The 11,692-nt window shown below is 40.7% G+C and overlaps 1 long non-coding RNA gene across 2 annotated transcripts; it reads right to left on the reverse strand.

Moving 5' to 3' along the window:
- Window positions 1-3,604: 3,604 nt before the first annotated feature.
- Window positions 3,605-7,568, reverse strand: LOC121064325. 2 transcript variants are annotated; one of them, XR_005816458.1, is made up of 5 exons: window positions 7,246-7,568; window positions 6,239-6,449; window positions 6,000-6,081; window positions 5,036-5,109; window positions 3,605-4,627 (listed from the first exon to the last, which is right to left on the reverse strand). It is a non-coding gene; the product is annotated as an uncharacterized LOC121064325 (long non-coding RNA). The 2 variants fall into 2 exon arrangements; XR_005816459.1 differs by lacking the exon at window positions 6,000-6,081 and having other exon boundaries at window positions 7,246-7,549.
- Window positions 7,569-11,692: the final 4,124 nt, after the last annotated feature.

The following is an 11,692-nucleotide window of genomic DNA, read 5'->3' on the forward strand; positions in this document are numbered from 1 at the left end:
ATCTGCTCAGAATCAATGAATGCGAAAGAAGTCTTCTCTACAGATGGAAGTTCTTCCAGGGCTCTTCAGTGAGTCAACCTGCTTCTCAAAACACTTATCATTCCTCTGCCCTTTAACTGTAAAGCCCGTGCTGATAGTTGTCATTTCAGGATGATATTTACCCATATTACTGAGGGGATGTAAGGACACCTTCACATGCATAGCAGTGTAACAGCACGTGCCCATAGAGCCACCAGGAAGACAAAAGAGCAATGGATTAAGTCCTTTTAAGATAATGTACTCTTCATGAGGTGCTGCCCTGGACGAAGATGGCCACTCAAGCACTGGTATCACAGTCATTATCCTTGCACCTCTGTGGAGCTCAGGGACCAGATACTCATTCAGTGGTCTGGAGTGAGCAGGATGTACCCTTCGTGCTTTTCATATGGTTAAAAACGAAGGTCAGTTTATGTTTGTCAACTTCATAATGTCACACATAGTTCCTCTATGGTCTGTGTCCACATAGTTCCTCTTGCTGCTTTACATCATGCGACATAACTCTGCACAAAAAGTAAAATGAGAACGCTTACTACAGGTTTTAAAACAGAAGCATTACGAAAAGCATTTTGTACTGCACTACAGATACCTCAGACCAGGAAAATAATTTCTTTTTTAGAGGTCTGTTGTGGGAACACTCAGCTAACAGTCCTCAGGACTTGCTGGCATGTTTGGAAAGAAGGGGCAGCCTGGCTGGTCTTCTACAGAGTCAGTGATATATAACAGCCCTGCACAAAGCTAGCATCAACATACACAGCGCTGTCAGTTTTTATGCTGATGTGAAACTTCTTTGCAGGGATCGGCACTTGGTGCAATTACATTCAGCATAAGTCAATTGCTGAATCCTTTTTTCCTACAGCAAACAAGTACTTATCTAAGTATTGGACTCTTCCTTCCTTTTATGTAAACCAGCTTGAACCCACCAAATTTAAAACAATGAAGAAGCAAAACACTTCTTGGAAACATATTTTCACAAATTACACTGTGGAGCATAAAAATGCCTTTACGAAAACATGTACAAACTTCATTTTTCAGGGAAACTTTATGGCTCCTAACTGTTATTGCTCTCTCTGGGGCATCTGTCCTTTAGTTAATACCTGCATCTGTCTTAGAGATATGATCCTAACATACTGTTAACATTGTTCACTCCTACATAGTCTGGATGAAACCCTACTCTCTCCAAAATCAATGGCAAAACATCCTTCAGTGCAGCCAAAATTTCTTTCCGTAATTATAACTGCAGTTTATTCCCTGTCTCTGGTGTAAGTTTCTCTCTGCATGACGCTGGCATACTCCTTCCATCTGACTCCTAACATATTAAATTTCCTACTTGTTTTTACAAATGTATAGCCAATGGTTTCCAGAACTTCATTCCTAGATCACCAACTTGCACACAATTTGTCAAAACTTAGTTAAAATATTCAGTGTCCCCACTGGCCTAAGGATGATAAATGGGATGTCTGTTCCTAATATTTCTTTCCTTAGGAAGCTCTAGAAACTCCATTTATGTGAACTGAAATCCACTATCAGAGACTTACCAAGAGAAACTTGTCTGGTAAGTGATACTTCTGTGCATTTGCTGATGTAGTCAATTCAAGTAATAACCTAATATCCATGTGCTGGCGCTGTCTCAAAATACTTCCCTACTCTTTTCCCGTGTATGACTGACTATGGAATCTGGATGCAGCACCGACATGAATGTTACAGCTGTTTTTTCTACATATCTGGCAGAGACACATTTAATCATTGCTGATTAAAACTATAAGCCAACCAATGATTATCTCTAACTGCACCCCAAGCATAACAGGCTGTGTTTTTGACATACCCCTGCTACATGTCATGCAGACACTGCGTGGCTGTAGTTTTTTGCTCAGCAGAAACAATTATAAAGGCAGATAGCCTAAAGACTCCTCTGGCTGCTGCCCTGAGCCTGCTTACAAGCAGTACAGCATGCTGCTAAAAGAATGACGCTTGAATGATACCATAGCAGTGAATAACATTTTCTTTATCTCCATTACAGTCCTGCTGTAGGAAGTTTTAAAGAAAAAAAAAATCTTATGATGTGATTCGTTGGATTCAGACTGGAATTTGTGCCACCAGCTCTCTAGCTTCATTCCTTCATGCTTCATCTGCCCAATTATCAAATCCCCTGTTGTACAAAGACACAATTCAGCTGTTCTAAGGGCTTAACTGTGCCCTCAGATAGAGGGATGTGCAGTACTCTGCATCTTACAGAATCAAAATGCACAGCAGCGAGTTTTCGCTGGGTACACAGAAATAAACATATCTGAAATAAACAAGTAAACATGATCCTAAAGATCATTTAAGGAGACAAACATGCACTCATATGCAATGAACTGCTGACCTCTTCAAACCAGTTAAGATAGACCAGAACACTACTGAACATGAAGGCTGGGAAAACAGATGCTCTGATTTACTCATACTGTCCTCCGTGAGTAGATATTCTGTATGTGCAAGTTCACTGCAAACTAGGCTTTTATCCAACTTGCTGAATATCTGACATTCTCTTTCATTTTGGGTAACCAACTATTCCCTTTCCTCTAAAAGATTTATGTCATGGCCTTACTACCACATTAACTATCTCCCTGTCTGTCAGCTCATCTCCCTGATTAGCAGTCACTTCTGAGAAAATCTCCATGATCTAAGATGTTTTATGTGTGCTTGCAGCTTTTATATCACTTATACTTTACAAATGAGGATTCTTTTCCATGCTGGAGTGACCAACATGCTGACTCTGAAAAAACGTTTAAAGAGAAATACTACACATAAAGAGGATGCGGGCAGAGCTCCATTCCAGAATGATGCACCAAAATCTGCTTTTGACCAGTGACGAGCCATGGCTTTGTTCACTCTTTCCAGAGGTTTATGGCACATAGTACTTTTTCTATGCAAATAATAGAGGTATCGTTAGAATCCACATCACTCACAGAAATTTGATTGAGACCAGTCAAAAGATATTTCTGGTCTTCAGAAAGGAACGGTTTCAGTCCAACTCCTTCCTTCCATCACAGAGACCCAAATATTACAACCGGCGTTAGCTGACACCCCTGGTAGATGACTTGATAGCCAAGGGCTTAGTGACAGCTAAGAAAGAGTGGTTATCTGTCTCCATTGGCACCCTCTCCAAAGGAGGACTTCAGCTGCCATGGTGTTGCCTCTGTAGGCAGGCACGTTTGCCAGGTTTCCAATGAATGGCACATTTCGCAGTTTCCAAGGATGTTTTCCACCCCGTCTCCTTTAGATACCTGCAATTCTAAGAAAAAATTAGATGTCTTCTCTCCTCAAACTTGTCAGTGAAAGGAGATAGAAGCCTCCAGGGAGCCATTCAGAGCATTTTCATTACATTTCTGGAACAGCCTGTAACAGGCAATGTGTCTGCCCCTCTGCCACATGCACATATTTCCCCTGAAGGAACTAACCATGGAGAAAAAGCTTATGAATTGTAAAGGTGGGAACATTTTACCATCGACAAGTTAAGGGTGGACTTCATTCCTCAGAGTTTGTTCAGCACGTGGAATTACTTCACCTTACAAAACATTATAATAAACCAGAGTTAAGAAATGGGGACAAACAGATTCAAAACCTTCCTCTCCCTAATGAAACTGTTAGACTTTTGTAGCATGTTCAGCTGGGTAGTGCATCAGCAGACCTATTCTTTGAAGACAGCCTTTGTTTTTACTGACAGACTGAGCTGTCAAAATTCATTACGCATACAGGTAAAATCAAAATGCAAATCTCTGCAGGAATGAATACGTATGCAGCCAAGGTGCTGCTTTGCTATGATTACTACTCAAAAATATGCCAGATATGAGTTCGTGGAAAAGTTCCTTTTAAAAAACATAAATGAAAAATTATGGACATGTGGCATTGAAGCCTTCTTGAAAGGTTGCATGAAAGACTTTATCATTTCAGAAGCACTGAGTTTTCCCTTGGAGCATAGTGAGAGGTTGGTAGGCTCCTGAGAGAATATATAAAATGGGGACGTTCATTTTTCATTCTCAGTAATATATTGATGAAGCATTTTTGTCAAAATCTATTTGGCAAACAGTGTGGTGTATCTTGAATTGCTGTATTTTATGTTTCTGGACATGAAGAGCATCATGTTTCAAGATGCTCCAAAATAATAGTTGTAGTGAAACAAGAATATTGAATTTTGGTTTATTACAATACACTAAGTAATAAAACTGTCAGTGTTACATTTAGACAATTGTACAGAGTGGAGTAAATACTCATAAAGGTCAGTGTTTTCCACACTTTTTTAGATGCTCACCAACCATTTTCTGTTTTTACCACAGTTTTTGGCATCTTTGTCATAAAAATCATTGTTTTGAAAACAGCCGCAGACTTATCAAATATTAGCCTGTATCTTCTGTTTGGATTAGTAGGACTCTGTAGGTCAGTTTCCCAGAAAAAGACTAAGGAATCTTTCGAAAAAAAAAAAAAGGTCCTGGATCACATCAGAGTGGTTTGAGTATACTTATGATTGAATTATACCTGCATTTGATGAACACAAGCTGGGTAAGTAGAACACAGAGGTGATTCCCCTCTCTGTGAAGGATAGAAAGCAGAACTGGGGGAAAAAAAAAAAAAAAAGTAATTAAGACTTCTGAGATGCCCAGATACAGGGGAACTCCATCTATATCCCCATGCAGCACTGCCACCATAAATATACATGGAAGGATAGATATATGCCACCATATATGTACGGATATATGTACAGATATGTCTTGCTGCCCTCATTGCATTTCACTGGTAAAAAAGAAGACAATGGGAACAGCTTCCCACCTTCAGACCAGCCTTTACATGCTCACGGGCTGCAGCCCCACTGTGAGCTGAGGAAACCCTACAGCTGGCTGGTTTAGTGAGCCGTCTGCCTGCCAGTCTCGGTCCCTTCTGCCATTATTCTCTCTTTCACTCGAGGATCAGACGCAGCAAGTCCCAGGGACTCCTGCACCAGAGCCCTTTGTGCAAGCCTCACCTCAGATCTGCTCACAGGTCGCTGCGAGCGCACCGTCCACCAGGGAAGTCATATGGTCCGATTTGGGCCCCTGCCTGGGAGGCAAAAGCACGGTGAATAGGAGAATAGGAACTTGTTTCTTCACAATTAGGTATTTGTCTGAGGAGTAACGCTGTTTGTGAGAATGACCGTGAATGGCGAATAAAAGGTGGTACGAACACGATCACGCTGAACAGCTGGTCAGAAGGGGAACAAATGTTGCTGAATACTCATTTTCAGTATTCTTCTAGCCCTGGATTTTCTTTTCTTCCCTCGAATATGGTCTCTACTTGAGTGGCTTAGCAAAATAAAGACAGATGGCAATGGATTATCTCTAACACTTCATTAATTGCAGTGCAGCCATTACAGTATTTCTAAAGCACTCAATAGAGCTTTGCCTGACGATTTCCTTTTAACTGAGCTGCATGCCACTTTGTGAGAAGGGACCTAATAAGACAGTGTGACTTATTAATTAAGAATGCCTATATTAGTTATAACAGCACATAAATACATTACTAAATTTCATGGCTGGATATATTGCATATTTAGGAGAACTTCTCCAATGTAAAAGAAGAAGTTGCAACTTCTTGCAGAGGCAAGGCTGCCTTTGATTGCCTTGCAGTCATGGCATAAATAAAGAACAGAGCCAAGCCAGATTTTAGAGCCTAATTCACTCTGATGTCATTCAGCTTTCAAAATTAGGAACCTAATTTCCTTTTTCAAAATTGGCTTAGGCACATACAGCCAAACTGAGAGATGATTCAAAGCCTAAAGATGCAGATAACACAGTGAAATTACTAATGCGACCAGCTACTTAGTCCTAATGACCCCAAAGGCTATCTGGAAATCTCCTGGATATATTTTCTTATGTTTATAAAAATGTGATTCATCCAATCCTGGAACAGAAGTAATAACAGGTGGCTTAGGTAACCCATTACCCTCATACCTGAGGATAAGTGACAGCACGTCTCATTTCTTTAATTCTCTTTTAGATAAGCAGTAGGTTGAAATACACGTGAAGAAAATATCTGTTGAAAAAATTTGAATTATTTTGTTTAAGAAAACAGAGGTAATGTGCATAAAGGACTCTATTCATAAAAGACAGAGAACAGTTAAAGGTGGTAACTGGTAAGTACTTATAACTTTATCCCTTTTTTTCTTAAAAAACATGAGGCATTCACATACCTTATCACTGCACGTCAGATAGGAGTTTTGCAACACTGAAATTCACAGTGCAATGGAGTTGACAAAGTTCAGAGACATTTGTCCAGTGGGAAGCTGGCTTTCTCCAGCAGCTGTGCAGCGAGTTTGGCTTGCAGGTCCAAGGAGAGGATAGCTGCAGCGGTCAGAGGAATGACAACCATGCCTTGCATGGGCATATTTGGGCAGAAAGGAACTGGGGAAATGAGAGAGCAAGTAAGGGATAACATAGGATCATTAATATGAAATGTTTCTGAGGAGGAGGCTCCCTTCCAGGTACAGCCTGGTCCTCCAGGAGAGCCTGGTGGCCTGGGCCAGCTAGAGGCACTCCCAGGGTCCAGCACCACATACACCTCATCCTTAGAGCTCACACGGCCAAGATGTGCCCTGGTGTCCCAGTCTCCTTCCCCAGGCTTTCACAGGCAGCAGATCCCACAGCACAGTTTTGTCAGCTCCCAGACCCCACAGGCAATAAATTGCCTTGCCGTGCCAACAGGATGCTGTCCCCAACCCCTTTCTAGAAGAAGCAGCAGCTCTCTGCCAAATTTCTCTCTGAACAAATTTCCACCCCTTCCCTCCCTGTAAGAGGTGGCCCCAATCCACCAAACTCAACATAGGGTAAAAAGAAACTCTTCATCCCAATAAGTGGGATCCTTGGGTTAATAGATTAATAAAACACCCCTACAGAATAGAATGAGCTTTAGAAAGAGCAACAAGAATAATCTGTGCTCTGGGAAGTCTGACTTAGATACCAAAATTCGAGGTGCTCAGCCTTAATTCGGCTAAGCAGTAATTCAGTCATAGTCTAATAGTGCCAACACAGCGAAAAAGATTAGTGACTGTGGCTGGCTCTTAAATTTTTCAAAGAGAGAAGAAAACAGAAGAAAGGGAGGGAAAAAGAAGAAGGAAAGCAGATGAAATAGAAGCAGAAGCTAAACAAAATCAAACCAGAAATAGCACATTCCTAGCAGCAAGGGTGGATAATTACTCACTGGAACAGTTTGCCCCTGAGTGTGGAGACATTAAGTCCTTAAATCAAGACTGGATCTATTCTCCTCTATCCAAACAGAAGTTCTGGTCTTTATGCAGAACTCAGAGAGTTGTTTTGTTTTGTTTTGTTTTCTGGCATGCGTCACCCTGAATGTCAGACCACATGATCTTCGCATTTTGTTCTGCACCATCAGTCTGTTTACGGACCATATGATTTTCATATCCCAGTTTGGTAAAAAAAATGCATGCGATGCTACGTTGATTTTTTTGCGCTGCTTCTGTTATTGTTTATTAAGAGGGTTCTCGAGTGCCAGGCTCTGCTCAGGTTTTCCCCAGCTCTGTTGGAAGGGGCAATATAGCTGTGCCTCCAAGAGGGTGTTGCAAAGCCCTGTGTCCCCTGACTCCCAAAAAGGAGTCTGCTGCCACAAAGTCTTATTCACTATTCAATAAGACTTTGTGGCTCACCCTGCAGGGCATGAGGAGTGCTGGGTGCCACCAGTGGGATTCAGGACCAGCAGCTCACTGAGCAGTGAGACAACTCAGCTAGCTCAGAGGAAACACAGAGAGATGTTTCTTTAATTCTACCTGTGTTTGGATTAATTTTTTGATGCAAGTGATGCTACCTCTGGACTTATAGCTCCAAACGTGCTCTTGAATTAGACAGCAAGGTGTCTAATTTCACAATCGAGCCAGGCTCCCCCTGGCATTTTAAAACGAAGGAGCTGACAGCTCTGCTCAGCAGCAGCAGTTCCCTATCAGAGGGCACTCAGCCAAACACAGCTCTTCTTCAGACCCCGGAGCATGGGTTCAAACCCAGGCTGGTTTAGACAATAGATAACTTTGTGAATGTCAGCACTTTCCAAATCTTGCACCAAATATACGGTGTCAAAAGTCTCGCTGGACCGTGAAAAAGCAATTAATTAGAAATAGATAAGTTTGGGTTTTGATTCCACTGGGTGTATAATTAGACAATTTAGCTTTTAAAGTACATATAGAGATCAAATACATCAGTGCTTCCCTTTCCAGTGCGTTATCATTATTTTTATCATTTTTTTTTTTTTTAATTCTGGAATCTAGGACTTTTCACACATCAGGTGCTTTCTATCATTGTGTTCAAATCACATCTTAAAAGTCCTATTTCAAATAGATTCTTATGGCTTATTAACTACAATGTATTTGTGCCACTTTAATTTTAATTGTGCATATGCAATCTGTGCAAAAGCTTCTCAAGGTAGGACACCACCTAACCACATACTTTCAAAAGATTGAGCAACAATGGTAAATAGCAATAATTATTTCTATTAGTGCTGGGAAAATGGTGAGGGTTCAGAACAGAGACACAGAAGGGTCTAATTTTGTAGCAGCACAAGACCACTTTTCTGAGGTTAGCGTTCAGAGGTTGGTCTCATGCTGGTCTTTTGACGGAAAGACTCTTTTTTGATTTATGGCTGAACAGGCACAAAGAAAGCATGTGCACAGTAACTTTCCATTGAAATTCAAGGGAGCTCTTAAAAATAATTTTGGAGAGGTTTAGGTGGTAAAGCTACGAACAGCTGCATTACTGACTCTATCCCACTCCTTCCTCTAATTTTCAGCTGATATAGAAATGTGGGAATTGTTATGCTAGAGATGCTGTGCAGTACTGTCAACCACTATCCAGCAGCAGCAGTTTCAATGTAAGATTTAAGAAATTCTCAGCAAGTGCAGGTGGGGTAGGTGTCCCTCATCATTATATCTCCTCCTGATCCAATAAAGATTAGCCTATGCATGAGTTTTTTTCTAGGTATTTCAGCCAGATTTTTAGGTTGTCAGTCCTTATAATCATTTGAAAATCTTTTTAAATTCCTGATTTCTTTGTCTTTCTGCTGCTGTGAATTCCACCTCACAGGCTGCTGGTTCCAACACACTTTTCTGAACTTTCTGTTCCTCTCCCTAGTACCATTGATTGTATTAGAGACAGGGCTGCACACTTGGTTACGGCATTATAACATCTGCAGCCTTTATCACCCCATTCTTATCTCTGTGGCATATCCTGTCTTTTATTGACTGCAGTCAGCAGAGCCTTAATGGAGCTGCAGTGAGAACCTGGCCTCTTTGCTGGGCTGATAAGGTTAATTGAGAATGCTCTAATGTCTGGGTAGTTCATGCTTTTCAACAGCCATGATTTTACGTTGCTTAACACTGTAATTCACTTGCCATCATTCATCTGAATAACTGAGGTCAGAATTCCTCCTCAGCCCTTTGGTTCCCTCAAGTCACTTGCCTCACCTTTTTGCCAGTGATCACTTTCCAAGTATATGTATATATAATAAACATTGCATTAACAATGCATTAACAAATACTAAACAAGCTGGTGTATCATATCCTAATCTTAACCACTGTTTTCATGATGGCTTCTCCACCTGCTCTTCTCCCTGAAAACAGGTCACAGGAGGCTACAAGAGACTGCAAAGCAGCAGCTTTGATGAGGACAACACAAAGCCACCAGCCCTTCACAGTCACCTCTAAGAAAGGCAGCCAATGATGAGCAAAACAGGCTGCAAGTAAGGTAAGGTGCTACTTGTTATCAAACTCTGCTACTTTGCAGCATCATTGTGTCTTCAGTTTACACTGTAGGTATTGACAAGTTAGCAAAAAAAAATAGCAAAATTAGCAAAACAAATCCATGCACTCCTACAGATACATTCAGATCCTTTCAAGGGTTTTAGCGTGGGACTGTGGTTGATAATATTACGTTGCCTGAACCCATCTGATTTGACAAAATGTCAGGAGGCAGTGTAATAGAAACTTTATTTAAATATCTATGACTATATTCCAGTCTTTATCAGGCTTTTCAGAGCAGTAAAAATGTATCATAATTTTTCTCACAGTACTGAAACTTTACCAGTATTTTCTAAAGCCTGTGGTTTGTGTTCAAGTATAAAACAGCTCATATTTCCCTCTTGCCTAATGCTGACCTTACACTTAAACTGCAGTCTGCACTATTGAACAGTAGGAGTGTTTCCTATAAGACTTGGAAAACCTGCATAGACTTGGGAAAATTACATTTAATCTTTCACATATAATAAAGCTCTCGGGAATCATAGCAGATAGTTTTACATGGAAACCTAATTGCATGAGCAACTACCCTGATCTTCCTGAACAAATAGGCATTCAGAAATGATTTTGATTGTTTGTCCAAGCTAAAGATACAAAAATCACTAAGAAAATTGTTATGTTATTATCATGAAGGATGAATAAATAAATAAATAAAGCATCAATATATTTCACCCAACAGACAAACACTTATTAAACCTTTTTGGGGTACATCAAAGTTCAGTTCACTTCTTGTTGCTTTCAAGCTTTTTCCATACAAGGGCACTTTCTACTTTCCCCCATCCCTCTTCCAGATGCATGAATATGCTGGAGGAGAGCTGTGCAGAATAGCTGCAGATTCACTGGAGGAAGGAAAGTTGGTTGTTCCAGGAGTTTCATCCCAATTTTTCACATTAGAATTGTGACAAACTCCAGAGATATTCAAAAAATATTCGCACTGTCTTTTTAACCACTGGGCTGTTTGGGCTTGTAATGGATTGTCTGCATTGCTGATGCAGCAGTTGTTGCTGGTCCAGGCAGTGTTTTCTACCGAGCTTCAGATCACAGCAAGTGACTGAATCACACTGAGTTTATTCCTGCTTTCTTTAGCAAAGCAACCTTAATTTTAATCTGAGTAACAACTGTTCAGTTTGGGCATCTTAAAACAGTGTGTTAAGGAGGCTGGCATGGCCCTGGCTGTAAGGGGTGATTTTGGGGCAGCCAACATTGATTCTTTCACCTGCCTTCTCCTGCCTTTGCAAGCTGGCACGAGGGTCCTTTCAGCATGCATCAAGAGCAGTGCTGTGGCTGAGTTGTGAAACACTTGGTGTAAGCAATGCCAGAAAAGGATATAACCCTATCTGGAACATCTGAACATGGAACCTTTTCAAAATACCAAATGACCCGTGCTAGCCGATTGGGTTTACTACAATATTTTATTAAGACAGAAGAACAGATAATGGTTTTCTTGTTCTGGGAAACTGCTGAGTTTTTTAAATTTAGTGTTCATTCCCAAGCCAGGTTAAACAGTCAATACAGAAAATTTCGTCAACGTGGTAGCCATTAATAATAAGAAAGAATGGGGTTCACTGAAATATTTGAGCATAGAAGTGGTTCATTTCTGTTTGACGATTGTATAATTCTTTTTTCTTTCCTTTAATTTCAATAAATTTGCCTAAATAAAAGCAACTGCAGCATGAACTGTTTGATTTTTTGTTGTCGTTTGAAAACAGAGTTCACTTCAATGAATACAGAATATTTTTACAAAACTGGGCCCATATGAACCGCATGATGTTCAAGTCCAAGTGCAAGGTGCTACACCTGGGTTGGGGCAATCCCAGACACGAGCACAGACTGGGAGAAGAACTCATTGAG

This window comes from Cygnus olor, chromosome 2, assembly GCF_009769625.2.
Source record: "Cygnus olor isolate bCygOlo1 chromosome 2, bCygOlo1.pri.v2, whole genome shotgun sequence".
Lineage (NCBI taxonomy): Eukaryota > Metazoa > Chordata > Aves > Anseriformes > Anatidae > Cygnus > Cygnus olor.